We start from the raw sequence: 27072 nt of genomic DNA, 5'->3' as shown, positions 1-27072 counted from the left end.
AATTTACTCAAAATTAGTAATGGCACAGTAGCATTTGTGTAGAAGCCTGACCAGGAGCAAATCTGCTCCCAGTCAGCCATCCACCAGAAGGTGGGAGATTGCTCCCTGCCCCCAGGAGCTGCCTGGTGCCAGGACGGGCTCCACCACAGGAGCCTAGGCAGGGACTATGTCCCCCTACCCCAGCAGCAGAGAGCTCCAAGCCCCCTGCTCCACTACTGCAATCAGGGAGCAGGGAGCTGGGAGACCCTTATCTCCCAGTACCAGCTCCGCGACCATGGGACTAGTGCTGGGAGATCCTTATTTCCCAGTGCCAGCTCCACAACTGCAGGACCAGTGCTGGGAGACCCTTATTTCCCAGCACCAGCTCTGTGACCATGGGGCATAGTGCTGGGAAACCCTTATCTTCCCACCCCTGCAGCTCCCTACTCCTGCAGCTCTTTCCAAGCCCCATGCCTTGATCACTGGATTGGGGCATGGAGCTGGGACCTGCCCCTGACCAGGACAGTTCTCAGCCCCAACCCTGCATGATGGGGAGGCTGGGGAGCTTGTTCCCCACTCAGCTCCATGAGGGCAGAGCTGGGTGAGGAATAGGCTGGGGTGTTTGTTCCCTGCCCAGCTCTGCTATGTGGAGCTGGGGGGAACAGGCTGGGGAGCTTGTTCCCTACCCAGCTCCATGAGTGCTGGGAGATGAGGAACTTCTAGCACCAGCTTTGCTCTGTGCCAGCTCCCCAGCCTGTTCTCCCACCCAGCTGCGTGCTCATGGAGCTGAGTGGGGGACAAACTCCCTAGCCTCCACCCATCATGCAGGGTTGGGGCTGTGAACTGTTCTGGTCAGGGACAGGTCCAAGCCCTGTGCCCCAATTGGGTGATTGATGCACAGGGCTTGGAAAGAGCCGCAGGGGTGGGGTAGGTCCCAGCCCCTTGCCCCGAGCTGCTTGTGGGCCAGCTAGCAAAGAACTAGCTGCTAGCTGCCTCACTGGTGGATTGGGACAGGAGGCTGGGACTTGTTCCTCCTCTGCAGCTCTTTCCAAGTCCCCTTCCCCTGATTGGGAAGCCAGAGCCAGGAGCTCCCTGCTGCCAGGGCAGGGGGACATTGTCCCTGTCCTGGCAGCAGACAGCCCTCCATGACCAGGAGACAGCTGTCTCCTGGCCCAGTGCTCCCTGCCATCCCCTGGGCTAACATCTGGCCGGTGGCAGGGGCTCATTGCAGGGCTGCAGGACGTTTGGTGCTAAGAGCAGCAAATCTGCTGCCTAGTCCCTGCATGTGTAGATGCCTGCCCGGAAGCGCTTAATCTGCAGAATTTTACTCCTGCGTAAACTGAGTCTGGATCAAATGTATGCGTAGATGTGCCCACCAAAGTCTAGGTGTGATAGATTTTATGTGGGGGAAAAATAATAAGCTGTTTCCTTACCCCATGAGGGCTGTGGACATGTAGCTCTCACATTTAAATAGTTTCCCCCTAGGGGACCCAAAGTGCTCATTCTATACAGACAGCTGGAGAAGTCCTGTAAAAGTGCTAGTGGGGAGAGGAGGGTAGAGATTGTGGCATTGGCATTCACTGCAAACCACTGACATTCATTGCAAAGCAACAGAACCAGGTAGAATCAAGTGCTGACTGGGAAGCAGAGTAGAGCCAAATTTCACCCTGGTAACAGTTGATACTACTGTAGCTATAGGAACCGCTGCCTTTCTCATTGTCTGTGCCCTCGTCTTTGGCACTTCTGGAAGTTCTGAAGACTTTCTAGACCACTGAACAAGTATGCTATTAAACCACTTCTGTATAGCTGACACCACACGTATCAAACGATTTCATCACAATACTTGCTTTGTATTGAAATGCAAACCCACACATTAGGCCATAATATTGAGTCTTAACTAGCAGCCCTAATTTGACAATTAACTGAAACGATTTTTCTCTGAGCCCTTTTTTAGTCTTCTTTTTTGAGTCTTGGTACTGAGCATTGTTTGTGAGCACCTCCCACTAGTTATGGTGCCAGGGCTAGACTTTTCCACATATGGATGACCTTGCAAGACCAAGAGAACTAAATGGTGTAGAGAAGCTCCAGAATGTGGTCTACTTACACTACAATGGTATTATATGCTGTTGTCTTTATTATTTCTTAGTAGCACCCCAAAGTGCTATACAGCATAAGTCCCAATTCCCAGATCTAAGCAAGAACATCCCCTTTCCATCAGACAAAAACAAGCTCACAAGCTGAACAGTTGGTGATAGCACTGGAACGAGCTACTTCCCGAGGAATAGCTCCTTCTCTTCCATCCTTTGGAGATTAACTGGACCCTATCTATGCTTTAGTGGATGTTCCTACTCCACTTAAAGGCAGGATGTCATAGGAGGGCGTCAAAGGTCTTCCTCCCCCTTCTGTTTTTTACCTCAAGAAGGTGCAAGACAGAGAGGCCTTTCTACTGTACACTTCTTATTCATTTGATTTTGTTATCTTGCTCTCTTCTCAAGCACAACCTTTTAGAGGGGAATGGGGTAGCCTTAGTTTTGGTAAGGACTGTTCCCAACATGCAGATTCGAAGAGAAGAGCCTGTAACTGGGTAGCGATGCATCTGAGCAGAGGAATTTTTTTTTATTGAATCTTAGTTATTAAGTGCCTTACAGGCCTGAAGAAAGTCTGCAGTGTGCCTATTTCAAAATAGCCAGTTGATATTTTTCTAGGTTTTTGTATGACCTTCAGCAGTACAGAACCTTAGCATCTCCCAAATTTAACCCTCAAAACAAGGTTACAAGGTAGAGAAATTAAAAAAAAAAAAATCTAAATTTTATATATGGGGATTAAAAATCTAAATTTTATATATGCCTTACATATGAGGCACAGAAAGATGATGTGGCTTGTGCAGAGTCTAACAGAGCTCATAACTGCTTAAATCTCTATCAGATGCTTTAACCAAAAGAGTATCCTACCTGCAGTCTCTAGAATTTTTTCAATGCTGCCCATAAATCCTTGTTAGCAATATCCTTAATACAATGGCATGTTGGGAGCCTGCTTTTTCCAGTTTTAAGGACTGGTGGTGCTGTCTTTTCAAAATAACTTTAGTGAATCATTTTTTTAATTACTTACAGAACGCCTATAGTAACAACAACAAAAGTGAGCAACATAGTGGAATTCATTTGCACATTTTTAAAGACCCTAGTCTGTATAGTCTTTTTGCTTTGTAGCAATTGCTCCATCCTCAGTCTGCCACCACACAAGACAGTGGCCTCTCTTCACTTTTTCTCCCACCCTTTGTGGCCAAAGGTAATGTATGCATGAAACTCCACCGAAGATTAAAAAAAATTCTTTGAAAGCAGCTCTGTAAATTGCAGACTTTATTGGCTGAGCCATACCTAACCTAGTGATGACTAAGCTGTAGGAAAAGCCTTTATTCATTTATAATGTAAAGGAAAATGTAGGTGGGGGAACTGATCCTTTGGAGTCTAACTCATTGAAAATTTGGTAGTGACAGTGTCATCAAGAGGAAAGAGGAAGACTAAGGTCTCATCAGGCATGGAGCTGAGGTTTGTCAGAATTCCACTCTCTGGCAGTCCCCCACTCCGTGCCTGACTGGTGAGGTAATTCTAGAGAGAGAGTGTAATGATTTGACTCAGCATGTTCCTAAGCCACAAGACACAAGTGACGTATACAAAATGCACAGTGCTCACTCTTATCTGATAAGAGGGATATCAAGGAGTTTCTCCACTATCTGAACCCAAAGGAAGTTCTTTGTCCTTACTTCTTTATATTATTATTAACATTCTCTCTCTCTTTCTTTCTGTCATTCTTTATCCAATCAATTTTTTCACTGCCCTTGTCCTTTATCCTAACATAGCAGGTTATATGTTACTCCAGAGAAAGAGTATCAAACAGCTAACTAGCTGTTTCCAAATACATATCATTTAGCTCTCTATTCTAATTATTCAGCATGCATCAGAACTATTATACAATAAAACAGACTAGATGAAGACACCCATGATACTCTGTAAGTACCCAATGGAGCAGTGCACTAGCATGGTCTGCCATGTTTATATGTCCCTCCTAGATGTATTGTATCTGAGAGTGACAGGATATCTGTTGTTTCTTATAGTAATAAAGTGTGATAAAATGTGCAAGAGGGCTCTCACCAGTCTCAGTTCTCATATAAACAAGTTTTAATTTATGGGGTTTTTTCCTCACATCAGAAGACTATAGTCCAGTGTGATACACAAAGCTTTAATAGATGTAGACTATCATAAATAGTGGGCGCGTTTACATGAGACACTTATTGCACATTAGCCTAATAACACTGTGCAGTAGCATGTCACTGGCTAATAGCCTACTAATAGTCTACTACTCAATGTCATTAGGCTAATGTGTAGTAAGCATCAGTAAATAACCATGTGCTGGCACTACTGTGCAGTACCTCTAGATACTGCACATTTAGTTAGTACTTTATTAAGGAAGTACAAAACTAAATGTGCAGTATCTAAGGTACATTATTGAAAGTGTAGACATGCCCTCTGGCTAGCGAGCCATCACCTGTGTTTTCTGCCATGGATCCATTGCAAAAACTCATTAAATACAACAGCCCCGCTCAAATGAAGCATCTATAAAGGCTCAGTTACCCTTGATGTTCTTTTAGAACAGAAACACATTTTACACCAGTAATACCAGGCCTAAATGTGACCCACCATGTCTTACGATTTCGTAGTTTCCTGCATCTATATTTAATTTCTTGGCTCTCTGGACCACCCAGACATGGGTAATTAAAAATAAATCTTTTAGTTGTGTGACTTAGTTTATCTTATTGTTTTGTTATTCAGAGATTACTCATGGGTCACAGCTTTGGGACTAAATTCCCAAGGGAACAGACATGGCTTTTGAGCGCTCTCAGAAAATAACCCAGGGTAATAATTCTGGAAATGGCTTTGTGTCAAGCTGAGGGTAATACTGCAGTAGTGCTGTTGCCAGAGAAGCTGTGTAAATCAGCCACTCTGAGCTCCATAGTTCCTTTAAAGCTAGTTCAATTATGTCTATATTACACCATGGTTTGGGCTTCACTTCCAGAGCAGGCATATCTTGAATGAGGGTCAAAGGGTAGACAATGCCCTGCCCACTGTCTTAAGAGGTCTCAGTATACTAAAGTTGAAGGCAACCTAGTCGATAACCTTGTCAATCCATCTTCAACTTTCATTTATTTCAGATCCTTAGGGCCTCATTCAGTACTAACAGACAGTTCATCTACAGGAACTAAAAGCTAATATTCCTCATGAAAATATGGCTTCTCTTGCTCCAAGTTTAACCTTTTGTTGGTATCTATAGGAAATAGAGCTAAGCATACACATGAAACACTGTTCAATTTTAAAATACAGCAATGAGCCAGAACATTGCTCAAAGTGCTTGAATATGTGGTATTCATTGGCATACTTAAAGGACTATTTTAGAAATTCAATAGCTGCCTTGGATATAATTCACAGAATGTATGACTGCAAAAATGCATCATATTCTGGCTATTATTGGTGAAAGTACCTTAGATTTTACCTTGGACCTTTCATCTAACAAAAAATATCCACTGACTTATGAAATATAAATTGCTAAGAATGCATGAGGTGCATACTATTACAATATAAGAACCCGGATAAAGAGTCATTTTATTTTTTCTTTAATTATTATTAAATTGATCATTTAAATATTTTTTTCTGTCATTATATTAGAACTACCTCATGGAGGCCATTATCTCATTAGGTACTTTACAAAGACAATGCCTATTTTGGATGATATGTTGGTTTAAGGATTTTTGAGGGTGATATTTTATAGTGGATCAACTGCATAGTTGACCCAGACTTTAACTAAAAACTTTTGAATGCAGGCCATTGATTTGATGAATAGTTTTTATTCCTATAGTTTACACTAGTAGATTTTTTGCTTGGTCTTTTTTTTTTTCAAGTTGAGTAAATTCCATTTCCCCTTTTAGATATGCATGAAGTTTCAACAAAATCTACTTCTGCCCATAGTTTTTGTGCTCAGTACCAGGCTTATTGAATTCTGTAAGAAACTTTCCATCCCCTTCAAAGCCCTTCCAAGAGCTTTGGATCAAGGCTTTTTTTTAAATATTTGCTTTCACTTAAAAGTACATATTCCCCACACTTAAAAAAGGAAGATATTCCATTGTTTAGAGCTCCATTTTGCCTATATTTAGTATGGTATTTCCATTGAGTTTAGAGTTACTGTATTATTTACAAGATTGTGGAATAACGAAATTATAATCTCAATGTTTTTGCTATGTTGTCATTGGCAGTCCCTCAATTTGAGAATGATTTCTACCACAGGTCATTGATGGCTGATTGGTACGTACACAGGTGTGAATCTGCGCCGCTTTTCCTCTATGGAGCTCTAGAACGCACATAGTGCTGTGTAAACCAGAAGCAACATCTGGAATTACACCCAGAAATGTATTAGTGGACAAAACGTCTTTGACACCGATGTCATATGCTTAACCTGAGTGAAGAACCTCATTATGCACTAGTTGGAGTTTCTGAGCAGGCAGCGAACCCCAAAACAGTGTCACTTGCAATATTTACAGGGTGAACTGACATCATCTAATAGTTACACACACAGCACAGTTCACATCCAAGTGAAAGTTTTCCAGTTCACCAGGCAGATGAAAATAACAGAGATAAATTCTGAGCTAGGTGAAGAGCTAAATAGGCCACATGATTAGGCCATCCTTGACAAACAACACAAATGACAGTTCCAAAAAAAAAAAAAATGGACACAAGCTAAGCATCACCTGCATGTTGCTAGCACTGCAACCTAAATTATTTCACCACCCCCCGCCCTCCCCGGTAGCTTTATACATAAGTTGAACAGTAGAGGTGACAAAACAAAACCCTGCAAAACCCCACATGAAAGCTCTGGAGTAGATGAAATACAGCACAGAGTCACCTTATGAGTTCTCCTTGAGAAGAGAAAAGAAAAATCACTCAAATCTGTCTCTCTGTACTTCTGCTAAGCTTCATCAATGAATCATGGTTACTGATAGTAGTAACATGCCTCTTGGCCACTGATATCAAAGACTGGTTGAATTTTAGTAACAAAATATTTCAAAATTCATCCTCCTTAAAAAATTAGTATTTTTGAAAATGCATGTTAGTATTTTCAAAATTTTAAAAATGAAAAAATATCCCATAAAGTTTAAATTTAAAAAAAAAATGTATCTTTTCAGTGGTTTCACAAAATTTTTTTTGCATATTTTTAGTTTTTCAGTATCTTTGTATTGCCAGTTTTGACTGGTCATCCTAGTCACTGACTGAGTCTTGAAAATAAAAAGAGTAACTTCATTTTTGAAAATTTCATATTTCAAAAAGGTTCACTTTTTCTCAGAACTGTAGAAAATGAAAATATCAGAACTATAAAAAAGCATGAAAGATACTTTTGAATTGACCAATATCAATGAATATTCTCAGTTTCCTATCAACAGAGCTATTTATCTCAGAAACATGTACACACATATATGTATTTCTTTATGACATAACTCATAATGAACAAAGAGATTGAAGTCAGTCTCCCCTTTGGTATGATGGTAGTCCACTCTGGCGGCGGTACTGCATTTCATCATGTTGATGAGACCTGTGTGTCCTACTGCATCTATGCAGGCACAGCGATCTCCTTTCATACTAGCAGTTACAAGATCTGGGCCAAGCTGGGGACAGTGATTCCCATCACCACCCTTCCAAAAAAAAAAAGAGCATCTTTGGTAAGGGCACTTTTTGCTCCACTTCTTTGAAGAAGAACTGGAGATGGAAGGCATATAGAAAGAGGGTGATTCTCCTTTGAATTCTCTATAAGAGAACAGTAATCATTGGCCTCTACCAAAAAACAACTGAAATGATCAAAACAGACAAGATAACTATTAATCCTAATTATTCCTTTCAAAATGCAGCAAATTGCAGTGGTTTTTAATTATATGGCATGCTTGAAGTCTCTACATTATTCTGCTGTTAATTCTGGGGAAAGAAAACAAACAAACAAACAAAAACAGTTTGACATTGGGTCTACATTTCTTAAGGGACCTGTTCTTACTTGATTTTAAGCCAAACTAATTAAACAATTACTTGGATATTCTCAGAAAAATTCTCTTTGGTTGCACAGTATCTTTCATATGCAACAAAACTGGTTACTTCAAATTCAAAATCCTTATCCTTAACTGCTAAACTCTGTACCAATAATAAACCCATTCAACCATGTTGTATATCTGCAACAGCTGCTGTACTACTGCTGTCCAGCAATAGCAGTGCAGATGATGGCTTAACTATCCAGTGTACTTCATGTTACGGACCTCAGCAGGACCCTGTGCAATGCAGGAGTTCACCTGCCTGGATTCCCTTGCAGGATCAGAGCCTTATGCTGTACATGGCATCATCACAGCACAATAGAGGTGTTTTCTAGGAGACAGTCAAATCTTTTGGTGCGAATCAATAATTAATTAATTATTTGCAGGAAGCTTTAGCTATCTGAACGTTGAATGAATCCCAGAAACCTAGCAATGCTTGCTTATTTTGAAAATGACAAAATATATGAATTCCACAATGAATGGGGAAAACTAATGTCCACAGGAATTATAAAGTAGGTGAGTATATTTTTAAGACATTGATAGAAGTGTCACCACATTACTTGATACTCTAGAGCTAATACAACTATGCTTTCAGCAGACAGGACAGGTAAGATGCTGGAGGAAGCAAAAAAAAAAAAAAAAGCAACATCTTTGTTTACTTAGGTTTGTGGTTTCTAAGTCCCTACTATTTATTGTGATCATTTCTTGATTCAAAGTGAAAATGGGAATTCACCCTTTTCTCTCTTTTTCCTGTCCAATGTGCAGATAGGGCATATTTTCATTCACTCCATCAATCCCTGCCCCCTACGCACAAACTCACACATATACACCTAGCCAGTGGAAAAGAAAAAAGGGTTACTCATTAATCCATTCTACAAAGCTTTCCAAGCTGAAATGGGTGGGTTTTACATCTCCAGCAGGGAGTAATATATAGGTAGGTATGCACTGTACCTGAGCACAGTTAAAGCAAAAAGTTCATCTTGGATAGCAATTGTCTTTTCTGGCACATTTTAAAACTAAACCTCTAAATATGGAGAGGATGATAACATTTTGTCTGTTCTTCATCTGTTCTAGTATGCTGCTGAGTGCAGCTCCACCACCAACTGAATCAAGAGTATACATAGCACTTATAAAAACAATCCAAAATTTGAAACCCAAGGTAAGTGCATTATTTATGACAATCTGATAATTTATTTATTAAATTATTCTCAATATTTATTGTTTAGAAAAAAATAACCAAGATGTACCATTTTAGATGCTAAATATTATCTTAACCTTCTATTATTCTAGGATTCTGGATTTCTGCATACGCCAAAAGACATAACGGTAAGACTGCTTTAAAATGTCCTAAATTAATATTATTTTACATAGGTCCATTCTATTTAAAAATGATAGTTGCATTTGTTTTTGATATTTATGACCAGGTATTTTTACTACTAGACTGAATTTTTAAAAACTTAGCAAATATTTTAATACATGTTATTATAATATTATTATATAATATATTATTTTAAGCATAATATTGTTGATGTTACATTATTTGAACTACTTTATTATTATAACAGATGTAACTCTGAGATACCAACATGAGTTCATTTTACTTGAAAAATGAGCTGGTAGCAGAGGTTCAATTTAATAAGTAACAAACTCTTCCAAAGCCCCATGCACTGAAGTGAATGGGCCTTCCATTAAACTGCCATTCACTTGTGCTAGGAATTGGAGGAACACAGAACATTGCAGAATCAAGCAAATGAAAAAAAGACACTTCAATTAAGTAACAGTAGAAATGTAAGCTGTATTTTACAGTTGTTTCTCATGTGAGTAACCCCACTCACTTTTTCAAGACTACTTGTGAGAAAAGACTACATACATTACAAGGCAGGCAGGGATGGTAAAATCACGTTCTTTTAACCGGGCCAAATTTCTCTTTGCATCATGGTTAGGTTTAAAAATAACATGAATAAATCCTGTAAAATATAATATATATATATATATATATATATATATAGAGAGAGAGAGAGAGAGAGAGTAACAGTTCTATGGAGTTATTATTATTATAATTCATGGCAAAAAATGTAGAGTCATAGAATGACGGCACACAGGGGAAGTTCTCATTGCTTGTGAGATAGTTGTAGTAACATTAATGTAAAGACCAAAATAGCATGAAGTCTACCTGCTTCCAAAGCTCAAAAGGTGATTGAATTTCACTTATGCTTTCTCCTGACATTCATCAAGGCAGAACAAAATTCTAAATCTAACCCACTGATTTAACATTGTCCCTATAGTATCAGCTATTTAAATATAAGGTGCAATATTCAGTATTGAGCAAAAGCCAATAGTTCAGCAAACAAAAACAAATCATGATTGGTTTGTCAAAGTTATTGTGAAGAATGATTATTATTTACCAAAAGAGTGCACTAAATGTAAAGCTATTTTTTTCAGGATTCTGCAAAACAAGAATAAGATAAAGGAATAACTTACCTTGTTTTGCACTGATTTTATTCCACTTTTCTTGGGCTGCAGTTAGCTGCACTTTACTTGCCACAAAAAAAAAAAAAAAAAATCTATAAGCAGGACTGATACAGACCTGTTCTGTTTCATTGCTGGGAATGTATGTATTGCAAAGTCCCATCGGTAACTATTTGTTGGGGATTTTTTAATCAGTGTTCTTTAAAGTTCTCACTTTTCAAGTCAAAGTGAAAAGAACTGGATGATTAGCTGTCGTGTCACAGTGATAAAATTGCCCCTATCTCAGAAGCGAAGCAACTACAGATAGTGACTAATTGCTTAATCATAACTTTTTCAAACAACAATGTCAGCCGAGTTCAGGAAGGAAGACAGTCAGTCACCTCCATACAGGGTACAGTTTTAGGACCTGTTTCTGTGAGGTGCTGAACACCCTCCTTTGGTTTCAGTGGGAGTGGAGAGCATACAGAGGTTATCAGAAGGTGCTAAGCTTATCAGAGCTACAAACCCTTGTCACACAGATAAAGGACTTAACAAAATTGAGTTTCAGTAGCAGTAAAGTTATATCACACGCTAATTGCTAACATCTGGTGTTAATAACATTACAGATCATCTCTTTCTAATGTGTTAAATTTGTATTTGTTGAATCAGCGTGACCAAGTCTGGGGGCCTGGTGTAGTTCAATGCAATTAGCTTTAAATCCATTAAATTGTACCTTATTAAATTCTGTTCATTTTACCTGTCAATATCAGGTATCAAATTGGCATATAAAGAAGTTTCCTTTTAAATGATCCAAAATTCAGTGGTTTATCACTGTTGGTTTTGACTTCCTTGGAGCTTCCTGTGAATGGACTGAGTGTTAGCCCCAAGGCAATCCCACATGATTCACAGCTAAATGACAAAAAAAAAAAAAAAAAGGAGAGAGGGTGAGGAGGGTTTTTAAGAAATAAGAGCACAATGATCAAGAGAAGAAGAAAATATACTAATGTTGAAACAATGGCCAAATTAATTCAAATCCCGAGAGTAACAAAAGTCAGATCCTTCGCTGGTGACAACAGGCAGAGCGCTACTAAAACCCGTGGTGTTCTGCTGATTTACACCGGTTCAGGATCTGGCCTTGTGGTTCACTAACTCAGGAAGTAAAGGCTTACATCTCAGGGTAACCTGCAATGTTATTGAGGCAGGCATAGAATACCCCACACTCTTTGCTATAAATTATCTTTGAAAAAGCAACTTTATATTTGTCTGCCATTTGTCAGACAATCACCAGCTTCCCGTGACTTCAGGGCACACTCTTTATCTCCTACCCACCAGTATTTATTGCCATTCATGACATGTGTAGAGACAAAATCCTTGTGTTTTTCTAACTGTTAGCTTGCCAACAGCTAATTGTTAACTCAGCAAAAAGAAACATACATGAGAAATGCTGGTTTCTCAGCTCATCACGGATGAGGCAAAAAATGTTTCTCAGTTTCAGCTGGAAAAATCGATCTCTATAAAATGAATGTTTTTTTCCAGTAAGCTAGACTCGTTACGGTAAGAGCTTGAGACAAACATAAATGTGTGGTTTTTAAGTCAAATAAAAAAGTTGTATCTGACCAATGTAAAGGGTTGCTATTTAAAATACATCTATAAGACACACACAGCAAGAACATAGTCATGTCCCTGCACCAGAAGCAAAATTCAGAGAGACCCAACACACCGGATGAGCTCGTGCTCTGATAGCAGTTAGTATGCAAAACAACACTGACAGCTTCATCTCCTCCAAGAGGTGCAGAATCAGCACTTCTCAGTGTCTTTGGAAAGTGCTAAGCATGTTAGAAATAGCCTAGGACTCAGTAAACAATGCTATTCATTCTCCATTGACTATATGTTAGTTTCAGTGGTATTTTCCACAGCTGTACCTAGCAAGGAAAATGGCCGCTGCACAGGATGGGAGATTATAGATAGGTCACACTGTCAGCCTACCTGGCTTAATAACATTAAAGTACCATAGGGCCATGAGGGAAAAAACAAGATGCTCTTGCTCCAGGTTTAAGAAGTACAAATAGGAAAGTTTACGCCACAGCAGCAAAGCATAAAGATAGATGAGATTTTTTTTTCTAAGTAATGGAGTTTATGCTTTCTGACATGGACTGTGGTTTATGGTGCATCCTGATTTAAAGATGCAGTAGTGGCAGTGCAGTATGATAGGATGAGTTTTATCAGAAAGCTAAACCTTCTATTCTTATGCAACATCTCCCTTGACTCTTTGTGTCGCCTTAGGCAAGACATTTAATATCCCTATCTCCATTTCTCTATCTGTAGAATAGGGATAGTTACTTTATCTGACTTAGAGTAAGTTTTGAAATTAAGGGTTATAATGTTTTGAAAATGGGAAGTCCCCTGTAATTTTTACATATTATTATTAAATAAGTGAAAAATGCTGAAAATGGCATGAGGAATCAAGATGTATTATTTTTGCATGTAAACTATGAAAGATAGTATATTATTCATTACCTATTAAAAGAAAACACTTCAACTTGTTTTTGTTAGAAAATAACCTACGCCATGCAACAAGAGCCATCTTGAGACAAACATTCTGATTTCATCAATGTGTAAATTAATAGTGGAAAGCACAACATTTTAGGAGTTGTCTATTTTATTAATAAATATTTGAGGAATTATCAAGAAAGTGCCAGGCTTTTTCTTAGTAGATGCAATATTCAGAATGAATTAACTTAAATAAAAAGAGGGTTGAATCTGATTAGTTAGCCAGGACAAAGGAACTATGCACATGGGATTGGAGAAAAATCCATCAAATATTTAAAAAAGGGTAACAATATTCTTTCTGAAAGCATTTGGTGATAATTTATTGTCTTTCATGTTCCTCCTCCAGGATGAATGCCTCCCAATTGCTTTAGCCTGCTTCCAGAATGAAATCTTGGAGCTACAACCATCTAAACTTGAAGAAAAAATTCGCTTTGAAAAGGCAATTAAGCATCTGACAAAAACAATTACAATTAAAAATACTATTACTAACAAGGTGGGATTCATCACCGAATAACTGCACCAAATTGTATATATAGTCATTATATCCTAGTGCAAAGTGTACTGAAAGAACAATTTCTTTTTTCAGTTCTAGTGTGTTAAGGGTGTACGTTTTCTCTATACTTCGTACTACTATCATTCTGGTTCTTTTATTGAACTGGAGGCATATAGAGAAATAACAGAAAATAGAATGCGGAAAATAGGTTGTAAAATTATTAGCACAGGAAAATCTAGGGCCTCTCTTGACTTCTTACTGCCAATTGTTAATTTTTTTGATTGCCTCACCCTTCTATACCTTAGTTTCTACCTTTGTAAAAATTAATGTACTCATCTGTGCAACAGTGCCTTTTATTTTTCATTCACTGATAGCAAAGTATTAATTTATTATTATGATATGTTTTTCAAATAACATGCCTGGTGATAACAAATTTTCTTTTTGTCTTTAAGACATGCACGTCTCCATGCGACTCTTATAAAAAAGAAGCTCCTAAAGACTTTTTAGAAGGTTTTACAACACTGCTAAGACAGGTAATTATTGATGCAGAAACATAATGAGCTTTTGGCATTTTGTTTTTCATTTTATCAAACTTTTAGAAATAATTGTTACATCCTTTATTTGACACCATTTTTAACAATATGTTCTTTTTACAGCTATTGCACCAGATATGAAGGCTACTGAGAATCCACTATTTAAAACAGACACTATGTTATTTAAGACAAAAATGAAAATGTAAATACTGTCTATTGACATTATGATGTGTGTGTTAAGTGTTGCTGATGGGTCTTTTTCAAAATGTTAAAAGCTTGATTTTGGATAACTGTCCATGGATTGGATGGTTTTTCAAAGTTTATACCAGCCTTTGCTTATGCCAACTATTATGTGGGAAATTTATCAGGAATAGGCTCTCTCATGTTATTTCAAGTAAATTCCAGTTTTAGCTGGCTTAGAAATAGCACGAGAATAGCTTTCCTTGCAATGGTTTAGCTTTTGATCCCAAATGACAGATATATTTGAAACTATTGCAAGTTAAAAAAAAAAAATAAGAAAAGACAAATGAATCAGTGTTTTGAAATCTCAACCCCCCCCCCCCCAAAAAAAAACAAAGAAACAAAAATCAAGGACCAAAAAAGACCCAAAGCTTATTTTCTATGTACTACTTTACTTATCTACATTATATCACATGCACAGTTTTATTTATGAGTTATTGGAGCATTTTTCCAGTCAGTATGAGGAAAATACACTTTCCTTAACTTTCATTAGTCATTCGTCTTGAAATGTTTGTGTTATATCGAGACTACTACTGTTACTTGTTACTTTTAATTTTTACAATAAAATTACTGGAAATACTTTTACAACTGAAACCTTATAACATGGGCCTGAGCCTTTTCCCCACTGAAGTCAATGAGTTTTGCTATGGACCTCAATAGGAAGGGGGAAAAACCTTGAATTCTTAAAAATGGAGATCTAAGAATCATGGATACATAGTGAACTAATTCTGGACATCTAACTAGGCTGATAAACTTAATATAAAAATACAGCAAAAGACCTTTTTAAAACTAGAGTTGATTTGATTGACCTTAATCCTTTGTATGTGACCCTGCGGACACAATAGTTCAAGACTACCTGATGCTGTGCAACGCAAAAGCCTACTTTGTAGAAGATAATATTGTAATATTTCTATATTCACTGTCCTATGCCAGGACAATGTTTTTGGCTTACCATTCCATTAGTCTTGGAGTTACTTTAAATGATTTAAAACAAACAAACAAACAAACTTAAAAAGTTGTATAATTTATTTTTTTTTGTACAACTTTCTAAACATCTGTTAAACTAAAGCCAAAGGTAACATTTATGCCTTCTCTAATGGAAAGAAAGTATCATAACATTAGGTTTTAACAGCCAAAGTATATGTTATCATATACTTGCAATTATACTTTGCTTCTGCAGAATCTTTCATTTCAGGAACCTAGCATGCTTTCTTAAAGTCAGTTAATTTACCCTCGAAACACCCCGCAAGGTAGGTCTTAACTCAGATGAGGAAACAGAGACACAATAAATTCAAGTAGTTTGTACAATACCACTGAGGATTTATGTGGCAAAGTCTGGAATGGTGCTCCTATCTCCCCTTCCTCCTTCCTTCCTCCTAGTTTACTCTTTCTTGAGCAGGGTTGTTCAAGTGAAAAACTACTTCTAGCTAAATCTACTTCTGTAAGTATTTACATTATTTGGTTCTGGAGAATAACTATAGGTGTAATGATCTCCAGAGAGAGAGAGAGAGGTAACCAGTAAAGAATTATTTCCATTTCTACCATTGTCACTCTAAGTTTTAGTTAGGAGAAATTAGGAGAAGCTTTTTGTGTGCTAATTTCTATATTGAGACTCACTTAAAATAAATATTTCAGAAGAAGGAGAGAGATTATCAGAGATTATCATATCAATTAATTCACTTTTTCCTGTGTATTATCTTTTTGTTTTTGGTTGAAGACATATTAACTTTGACTTGATTTCCCTTGATTGCATGAAAAATAATATTCTAACACCTAATGGTAGCTAATAAAAATATGTTCATGCCCTTGTGCCCCCTTTTTATTGCAGTCTCTATCATTTGTTTATGCATCAAGTCCTTTACGTGATCTATTGGATCTATTGGTAACAAATGCATAAAGCAGCTGCTGAGACTGGGAGATAGCACAGCTATAATAAATCAGGACAAAAATTCATTAAAAAAAATCAGAAGCAGAAGGAAGAATGTTAAAAGTAAATGTTTAAATTTCAAGAGTTAGCTGATATTTCCAGTGATGTAAATCTTCTAAGTTTTATGACTGTATCTTTATGTTCATATTTTATATTTTAATTTGTTCAGAATGAATCTATCAAGGGCATGTTTCCCCTTTAAGCAAATTATCTTTTTACTAAATTATACTAAGCCCATATGTTAAGTGACAGAGCCAGAAGCAGATTTCTCATTGACTTCACAGGAAACTGTAGATCAAGGAGGTTTTTCAGGAATGGGCCCTAGATTTATATACAGTTTACACAATTAATATAAATTATCATTTGTAAATGTCTTTTCCAGTAATTTTCTATGTGCCTTCAAATGTGAAACCAATAGTCTACAAGCTTCTACTTGCCCACCAGCATAAGAAGAATACTTTATTTGGCTTGTCAAAGAGAACATAATCATTTTTAATATTTAGCATTTACAATATTCATTGTAAATAATGGTCAAGTAGCTTTTGTATCAGGGCTGATAAGGGTCTTGATAGTTTTGCAATGGCCTCTAGAGAAGTGTTTATTACCAGAATGTCATAAGCTAATTATTGATTCCTGTCTGAACTGAGATATAATTTCTATTTATGTTATGTTTGGGTTGGTAGATGCTTTGAAAGACTTGTTTCTTTTTTCAAAGTTACTTATAACATCTAGTGTTACACCAAAGATTTATTTTATTTTAATGTATTCAATTTGCAGATCTAGGGCATTATAAAACATGGAAATGAATTTACACTGGAAGGAACATGGTTCATAAGCATAATTTACCAATCTTAGATGTATTTTAATAACATGAGCAAACTATGGTAAAGGAAACTTAAAAAAAAAGCTGGTTTAAGATCTTAAAGAATTGATAGGCTACATAGTATGGTCTAGAAATGTATAGGAATAATTAATTACCAAGTTATATACAATGAAACTTTCTTTTTGGATAAAGTTCACTTTCACAAACTGCCAGCACAGATGTTATGAACAATTTTAATTTCATTTAGGCCCATAAATTAAGCTTGAAGTAGAACTTGCATAATGCAAAGACTCTGTATTAGCTCTTTACGCATTATGATTTTTACCCTTAAAGAGAGGGTTTTGTAGCATCTCTCACTGGCCTTTAGATGACCAGATTATTTACAAAGCTAACTGTGTAAAATTTACTGAGGACTCCTACTTAGTCTGATAAATTTTGTAGCCCTTCTTTCCTGCTAGTATCATTTATTTATTTTCCTGAGGCTTGCACATCACTCTTTACTCTAGTTCCAAAAGTTCTCAGCTCAAAAGCTACTGAACAAATATGGTCTGTCCCTAGAATACCAAAGATGAACAAGTTGACATTTTGTGTACTGTTCTTATCAGAATTTTGTTAAATGGCGTGTACAAGATTGGGATTTAGTATTTGAACGTTGAGTGCGTACAACAAAAATGAGCAGAAAGCAATTAGGTCTTCAAGAGAAACACAATTTTTTTCTGGCATCATCATCAGAAGAAAAAAGGAAGATTCTATAAGAGGAAGTTAGGACCGTGGAAGAGCTGATTTACCAAGATTTTGAAAGTATGCCATCTTAATGTATTAAACACATAACCTGAACTTTGTTCCAACAGGCTTTGCCATATCACAGACTGTTAAAATTGTATACTTTCCTGTAGCTGTCTGATGAGTGCTTAGAGCAAGTCATAAAAGCTCATTACCTCCCAGGGAGGATTAACAATATTTAAGATTTTAGTAATCGGTGTCCTTTTCAGACACCTCAGTATGTGTTTTAGCATGGTTTTATATAATTTCTGTATAGTATTTACATTTCCAGAGGAGATTCTATTTTTATATCAGTTGTTTTTGTATTAATTTAATCATTATTTATTGTATATTTGTTGTATGGAATGCTGTTCCTGAGAACAATGTTGCATAATTTATTTAAGAGACAATAAATACTATTCAATTGATATAACTGTTTCTGTTAAAACCTTGCTGGCATTTCTACCCTACCTCACAAGGGCCTCTGTAAAAACTATTTGTCATCACACGATTTGCCATACCAGATCAGGTCATCCTGTCCAGCTGAGTATCTTGTCTCCACAAGTGATGAGCATGCAATGTCTTTAGCAAAGGCAAGCCACCCTGCTGTTGTATCTTAGACAGACTGAACTGTCCATAGCTATGTCTTAGAAGGAATATGTTCTTCACTCCATCAGATAACTAAAATATGTATGCCTTATATATAAGGCTTGTTGACTATTTTATCTAGCCAAAGCATTTAATTCAATGTAATAGTGAATAAGGTACAGGTATACATAGCAGTGTCTCTCCTATTCCATTTCCTTTTCTCCAATTCTTATATTTAAACTAGCACATTTTTAAAGAAATCCCAAGTATTTTTTTAACTAAAATTTTTTAATATAATTTTGAAATGTTAACTAAAAATGCTGCTGCCTCACTCAGCATATTGTCAGTTTGTTATTCATTTACCAGCATAACAGTAATAAAAAGGATTAGTTGTTCTCATAAGAGACACGATGATTTCTTAGGCTGATATCTTTTATTGGACCAACTGTGCGACTGACAGAGTTAGACAAGATTTCAAATGCAAGACATTCTTCATCAGGTCTGACCAGAGCTAGCCAGGCACAGCATAGTAAGAACAACTGTGGGAGGGGGCAAGAGAAATACCCAGGAGTAGCAAAAGAAAAGAAATTGGTCCTGAGAGATCAAGATCTATCAAAAGGGAAGAGGATCATTTTCACCTTTCATGTGTGGAAAGAATTCAGAAATCAGGTACAATATAATGTGCCATAAAACCAAACCAATCTCAATGTTTAGTTCTTGGTTCTTGTTTCTAAGTTTTCCTGCATAGCTGTGTATGTGAAATAGAGAACTGCAGATGAGTTCCTTTGGGATGATGTTATGCTTCTTGCACCGGCTTCAGAAGATACTGTTGTGTAGTATGGCTTCTCTTTCTTTAGTTTTTTTAGGTATGTTTTCCACTGTAAGTGGCAGATTTTGATATCCTCCCTGTTATGGTAGTGCATGAGTGATGTAGCCATGATGCTTCAAAAATTATGTGAGGCAAGGATCTCTTAGGGTGATGTTTTTTATTAGGCCAACTGTGTAGCTGGGATAGAGTTACACAAGTTTTCAAATGCAAAACATTCTTTGTCAGGTCTGACCAGAACAAGCCAGGCATAGCGCAAAGTAAAAGTTTTCATACAACATAATAAAATAGGAACAGAATAAGTTTTCATTTTGCTGTTAATAATTTAAAATATCTTAGTTCAGCTCCTGTTCTTTTTCTCCTTTCCCAATTTCATGTATTCTAATTTTTCACATCATATGACAATACAACCATGCTTATAACCATTTTGGTCATTCTTCTGAAAACTTTTAAATCTCAGATATATCTTTACAAAAGTAATGTGAACAAAAGCTACATAAGAGTCAAAAGCATCTTAAAACTTCAAAACTTACTAACAGATATTTAAAATTTATACTATAAAAGTAGTCTTCAGTCAAAGTTTATCTGAATGAAATCTTAGCTATCATGATTCTAAAGGGAGAGTCCTCCAATATTTCTCTAAAAAACTGATCAAACAAACATAAAGCAAACAAGCTTAGTAGTAACAATTTTCTAACCAGATTCCCAGTTAACCATAACCTTAAAGCTGACCAGTAGCAGTGCTTACATTTTTTAAATTTCTCTATCACTTAGTTTAAAAAGCTCATTTTTTTTCTTTTGATATTAGAAGTAGCACCTTTGATTTTCTATTCATTATGCTGTAGAATGTGTTGGGGATGTTGAAGGATGTTGGACTATAAACTGGTGGTGGTAGTGCTGATGTTGAATCTTTCTATAGATGCCCTTTCTTGTGTTTTTAGACACTAAAGCTAAATAGGCTTTGATTAAGCAAAGCAAACAAGCAAAGAATATGAACAAAGATAAATCCATTCAATTTTTTAATTGTTTGGATTTCATTCTTTTGACTCTTGTTGATGCTGCCCTTCACTAGCTCTCCGGACCTCTACTTCCATTGAAAGGATCTTATTTAATACTTGAGTATGGGCCTTGACAGATATGAAGAGGGAAACCAGCTGTGGGAGATAGGGAATGAAAGCCAGGCTACTAAGAGCAAACACCAGCAGGAAGTTATTTGGAAATCACCAGCTGTCCAGAAATGTGGAGATCTTCTACAAATAACGCATCTCAATTTACATATGATGAATATGCATCACTTAAAACCAATTTATATGCCTCACATTAAAATGTTATTTATATTTTCTACTCATCTTGCTCGTGACAGTTTCAATTACTCTGCAACAGTAATTGGATATAAGTTACTTAAAAAAAAAGTATTTTGATTCCATATTTTGGAAATTTTAACCAATAATAAAACTGAAACAAAAAAAAAAAATATTTGAGGCCACTGCTTACTAATTTTATTCACTGACAATGTGAAAGGGTCTATCTTAGAAGCAATGAATGAAACAGATGGGGAAAGAAAAGGTAAAAACACAACAGGGTTGAGGATATCAAGACATGCCTACACAACACCATGTAAAAATGTCTACCTAGATCTCATGTGCTGTCAGGTAGAAGGAGTAGTATGGCAATGTTAATATGGCACTCTCCCCTGGCCATATTAGGCTGCTGAAGGTGCAGGTCAGTGTGCTGTACAGGTGTCCCTTGCTTTATGCTGTATGTACATTACTGGAAAACAGCGCATAACTCAAATTCATATAAAGGGAACCCACTTTACAATGTAACACATAGGGATATGTTCCAAGACCTTGACTGTACTAATTCCCAGACCCATTTCTACCACTTTTACAAGACAATTTTGGTACTTGCCAACAGCAGACAGTACACACAAGTACAGGACACTGTCATAATGGGGTTGGCAACTACAGAAACATGTGTCTAAGACAACGAGCAAGGAGCACAGACCCACACAGGAGACTATATTTTGGTGCATGTCACTCCCACAGTGCATCACACAAAGCAGCTGACTGCGGGCTTCCACCACACAAGAGTGAATTTACCTCATATATAATGAATTTTTGGTATAAAAAGGGTTATTGCATAAGAGCAAACTCGCACATACAGAACCCGCATAAAGAGTAGGAAACCTGTATCTATGTATCATAAGACAAACCAAAGGGGTGTGTGAGCTCATATAATGATGTTACAAAACCTAGAGCAGCTGGAGGTGTGAGCAATTCTGGGTAAAGCTACCAATTAGGAAATCTATTCTGCTCCAATATGGCTCCATGGCCATTACCTCCTGAACCACATTTAGTGTAGCCAAAGGCATAACTAGCACAGTTTGCGTCTTGGGGGAGGTACTGTTGAGCACAGGAAGGGAGCAAGGGCCAAGAGCAGGGGGAGGAGTGGGAGTCTTACCTGCTCTGGGGGCTCAAAAAAGTTCCTTACAGCTGCTGCCATGTCATGCCTGGTTGCTGCTGCTTCAGCAGGAGCACTCTGTTCATGCACCTGGCTGCAGTTGCAACAGCAGTGGCATGAGGCTGCTGCTGCAGCCAAGATAAAGACTTCCTAGGGTGGAGGGGAGGGCACCCTTCTGGCACCCAGGGCTGATGCCCACTTACCTCCCCCAAGTTGCACTACTAACTGTAGCTAACTTTTAGTGCCAAGCTTTGCATATACCTGTAGGCTCTGGCACTCAGTAGAGTTATTAGTGTGTGCAGGCAATAAGGTAGCTTTACTTTTTCCGAGGTCGTAAGGGAACATACATGGAGTGATAGTGCCTGGAAATGTACTTGGGCATATGGATGTTTCTGAGACCAAAACAAAAACAAAAAAATCAGGGCAAATCCCAATTTTTTAAAATATTTCCTTGTGAAATCAGGATATCTCCCCCCCAAACCAGCACTCTCCTGGCCAAGCCAGGGTGTTCAGTAGCTTTGATTTAGAGACTCTTTGACGAGCTCACCTCTGGAACACATTCCATCTCTACAAGTTGTTTTAAATGCATTGTCTACTTCCCCAAGAGCTGCAATCATAGAAGCTGTTCTTGTGCCCCTGCTCTTTCATTCTCCTGGTGTTCTCCTCACCACTATATTTAAAGAAGATCTGCATTCTCAAGTGTCTTTTGAGCCCAAGGTAATAATTTATGTCAGAGGTTCTCAACCAGGGTTCTGTGAGACTCCTTTAGGGGTGCCACAGTGCAGGCATCACTACTGTGACCAGGTAAAAGTGCCTTCTGTATCTTATGCACAGCCAGACTGGGAAGGGCTGAGTTAAAAGTAGCAAGAACAAGGGTCCTGTTTCTCATTGGGGTTATCTGACAGACCTAAAGCAGGCAGGAGAGTCGATTTGTGCCACAGCCCTTCCTAGTCTAGCCTCCCCCCGCAATGCTTCTCCCAAAAATAGAGGCAGATGGGACAGTCCCACCCACTCCATGTGTGACTTTTTTCCGGTGATGATGTGCAAGGTATGACCAGGAAAGGCTGTGGCAAGAGCAGGCACTCCTGAGTGCTTTTGGTTTATCAGACAATCCTAATGCAGAAGGAGCATGCACTCACGCTGCAGCTCTTCCTAGTCTGGCTTTGCAGAAGGCACGCGGGACCCTTTTACCTGGCCATAGCAGCACCACACCAGTTGAGAACCACCGAGGTAAGCCAAGGCAAGGCAACAGTGGTTCTCATCCGGGGGTACTGCCAAATTTAAAAAGTTGTACAGAGGTGCTCTGAGTTTGAAAAGGTTGAGAGCCACTTATCTAAGTTGTTCTACTGCCACCTAGCAGTGGTGGAAAGAAAGGTACAAAGAGTATGGGAAGAGAGATGACTGAGCTAAAAGACCAGTTCTCATGTCATACCATTACTGCATACACTTTAATTTAGTGTATAATTAACAACTAGCCAAAAACTCTTTATTTCCCCAGGTTCAGCTTGCTCTATTTCCTCACATGCAGTTGAGTCAATACTAAAATCCCTTTCTTCTATGCCAAAAATATTGCTGGTAAACCTGTAGAAATCTCAGGATAAGGGCAGAGGGAGACTACTGCAATGGAGTTCCTTTGTTCTGGGACTTTCTTGAGTGATACCAGATAATTCCTTATACCACTTGAAAGGAAATCCATCCAAAAACACTTAAAACATGGGACAGTAACAGCATGGACCACCCAAAAGGCTAGACACAAACCAATGCATTCCTCACTGAAGTTGTGAATCTCCAGTAGGAAGACACACACATCTCACTTCCATCTATCCAGGTAATTACATGACCTCCATCAATACAAGATCTTTCTTATCTCCCCATTGTGTGATACAGCAAGAGAAGGGCAGTAATTTAAGGCTTGTCTTGTTTTGTTGTATTACGGTAGAAGGAGAGAATGACTGCATATAGGTAAGTTTTCTGGAAGACCTAGAGGTCTGGTAGACAACATTTAGAGGTTAGCTTATCTATATACAACACTCAGGAATCTTAAGGTGAATCTCCTAATGGTGAAAGCCAATGTCCATAAATAAAGTTCACTGTAACTAAATTAAGGTCATTTTACTTCTCAATAAAAGGATCTGCATGGGATTTAAACACACTTATGTGCACTAAGTTCACATCTTTGATTTGCCCTAACTTTTCAGAGATCCCTGTGTAGAAATGACCTTATGTAAACATTCAAACCAAAAACTGAAATAAGTTTGAGTGACCCTCCAAACCTTTGAAGAATCTGGACATCAGTAAGTATTCTAGGCTTTCTAAAGTAGAATTGTACAAAATATTGACAGCAAATCAAGAAACCAATCAAACTGTGCCTGGGAATGATAGGGTGTACTAGGCCTATTTTGCCCTCTTGTGAAGGCCTCACTTTGACATCCTCTGAATCTTTTCTATAAAGCCCACTCAGGTCAGGTCACAAGGAAACATTGTCCACCAGGGGCTATAAGTAGTAGGTGAAGGCAGGATATGAGAAGAGTTCCTTCACTGCAAACCACCATTCTTGGCCTGAGACTGACCTCCACACTACTCTATTGCTTACATATTGGGCATGTCTACACAAAACATTTACTGTGGAATAAACTAATTAGCTCTGGAGTAAGCATCTTGGCATCTATACATTCAGGGCTATTAGGCTGGAATAAACTAATAAACTCTGCAGCAGTTGTGTGGCACCCCACAGCACCTTTGAAAGGATCTCAAGGCACCCTAGGGTGGCACCCTGGTTCAGAATCACTGCCCTGAAGACTTACATGTGGCAGTCATATCTAAAGGGACATGCGGTATTTGAATAACCAAGAGTCTTAGTTTATCCAGAGGTTTGGTGCATGTAAATGCTCTAGTTTATATTAAAAGTACATACACAGTGTTAAACTATGTGTTAAGTAGGGTCACAAATCTGTTGAAAGTGGACTTGAAGATATGACTTTTCTTATAAAGCTCCAGACTACAATATCTAGACTACTACAATATCCTTTACTCTGGCTTTGCATGTGATCTTGCCCTATTCGCATCCATTTAGAAAGTGGCAGGAAAGATCATTTCCCTAACCTGTTTTTTATTTAGGTCATCAATGCCTGTCCGTTGCCTTCCCTTTACATTCAAACCTTATCCCCATTTCACCTAGCATCTTAATCACTGTTAAGATCAGTGGTGACATGTAGGAGGTGCATGGGGGTGCACATGCACCCCCTTACATGCTGCACTCCCTGCTCAGGCAATGGGCAGGCGGGAGTACTAGTGCCCCCCCCTCCCCGAGCACTGGCCAGGGAGTGGGAGTGCCATGGCTACTTCCGGGACTGCCGCAGCCACTTCCCGGCCAGCACAATTGGCTGCGGGGGACCCCTCCTCCCCCCGGTCAGCGTGATGGGCATCCTCCCTCAGTCGCTGACTCCTTTGTTTCTCCCCCAACAACTCTGCTCTGTGACAAGTTGGTTAGGATGGGCCCAGCAGAGGATACACACCTTTACCCTATCTTTTTAGGTAACCTGAGCTGGGTACATTCCTGAGGGAGCAGGGAAACGTGCTCCCTCTGCCTACCTGACTAGTATCACATACCTGGGTGAGGGGCTTCCTCCCTGGTGGGCTAGAGTCTGCCTGGCAACTAGTGATGTATTTCAAATTGGTTGGCTGACAGCCAACAGGTGCTGGCCTCCATTGGACCAGGTAAATGAGGTCACAAGGGCTATATAAGTTAAGGACTGCCCAGGAGGAGGGGGTAGCAGCCATGAGGGAGACTCAGAGACAGAGAAGAGCTTTACCATCTGAAACTTGCTCTTTTTCCCAAAACTCATGATCAAGGAATTGCCTTGCCTCCAGAGGGAATCTCCACTGGCCTCTGGATGATACTTGTGAGTAAGCTACCTGAGATCTAACTAGATATTTAGCTTGCAGTAACTCAGATGCGTGATCAAAGGCTACCTAGCCAGGGGAGTTTGCTTTATGGGATTTCTCTGATATTGCTCTACCCTGTACCCTATTCTAACCCTACCTTCTGTAGCCAATAAAGTTCTCCTTTATACCTATTTGTGGGAAACTTATTGGCAGTGGGTCTAGGTTATGCCTTGGGGTCCCCTTGGTTCAGCTGACTAAGGGAGACCACTAGTTGTGCTTCTGACTGAGGGAAGCATCCCAACTTCTTGAAGTGAATCAAGTACCCTTGAGGGCTACTAGGCCTGTGTTTCCCAGGGTGTGCAGAGCCAGAATCAGCCCAGAGCCCTGGGTGGTGGCAGTGGAACCCTCAGCTAGTGGGTGTGCTCCAGAAAGGGGGTCGGCCAGACGTGAGGCGCCCCCAGGGAGGCACTTGGAGCCTGGAAGATGGTCGGGCGCAGTGAGGTGTGTGGCTTAATACAGGAGCACCCCCTACTGGCCTGCCACAGCATGTGACCCCCACCCCAACTAAGGTGGCACCAGTCACCCACGGTTAAGATGACTCCTGCCTCCAAATGTCCATGATACCAATAGCCATTGCCATAGCTACTTTTTCAAGCATGCACCTTTGCAGTTTTTTCCATGGTGCATCCCCTGGCTGGGAAGAATTTCCTTCTGACACCTGCAAAGTTATTTCACCCTCAAATTCCTGGGTTTAGAGTGTGGGAACATGTAGGTAGCATGTTCTCAGACCTGTCCCAAATAAGAGGCATCGCGGCTATAGTCTATATATGTCCTGCATGGCCAGGCTATGAGCACATAAGGTATCCTGACTTTCTCTTGGCACCAATGAGTTCCCACCAGGATCAATGGGTGCACTTTCTGATTGTATTTTGCCACGGTTGCATCCAAAAGTCTTGTAAGTGAAAGTGCACTTCATCAAGGACAAGTGCAAAGTCCTACACGTAGAAGAGAATTGCAGGCACAAATGGAGACTGTGTAGCAAGTCAGGTCCTGGAGTGGTCAAATCACCCCTTAGTAGCCACCTGGTTCTCACCTTACTCACCCCCTCTGGCCTCTCAGAGTCCCACCCTGTTGTCTCACCTGTCAAACCTTGATGTTTTAATTGGATTGGGAGGCTGCTCCTAGATTCATAGATGTTAGGGTCGGAAGGGACCTCAATAGATCATCGAGTCCGACCCCCTGCATAAGCAGGAAAGAGTGCTGGGTTTAGATGGCCCCAGCTAGATACTCGTCTAACCTCCTCTTGAAGACCCCCAGGGTAGGGGAGAGCACCACCTCCCTTGGGAGCCCGTTCCAGATCTTGGCCACTTGAACTGTGAAGAAGTTCTTCCTAATGTCCAATCTAAATCTGCTCTCTGCTAGCTTGTGGCCATTGTTTC

At 39.0% G+C, this 27072-nt stretch overlaps 1 long non-coding RNA gene across 6 annotated transcripts in view; it reads right to left on the bottom strand.

The window, feature by feature from the left end:
• Positions 1-27072, bottom strand: part of LOC132248584 (uncharacterized) — a 127750-nt gene that overhangs the window by 7929 nt on the left and 92749 nt on the right. For 2 of the 6 annotated variants that reach the window (XR_009459833.1, XR_009459837.1), the window contains 2 exons: positions 11301-11452; positions 10577-10632 (listed from right to left, as the gene is read on the bottom strand). The exons of 3 other annotated variants lie outside the window; for them this stretch is intronic. This is a non-coding gene — a long non-coding RNA (uncharacterized LOC132248584). The remainder of the gene's footprint in view (positions 1-10576; positions 10633-11300; positions 11453-27072) is intronic. One more of the 6 variants, XR_009459835.1, reaches the window with a different exon arrangement.

Source organism: Alligator mississippiensis, chromosome 2 (genome assembly GCF_030867095.1).
Source record: "Alligator mississippiensis isolate rAllMis1 chromosome 2, rAllMis1, whole genome shotgun sequence".
Taxonomy (NCBI): Eukaryota; Metazoa; Chordata; order Crocodylia; family Alligatoridae; genus Alligator; species Alligator mississippiensis.
This window is presented reverse-complemented; position numbering and strand designations above follow the sequence as displayed.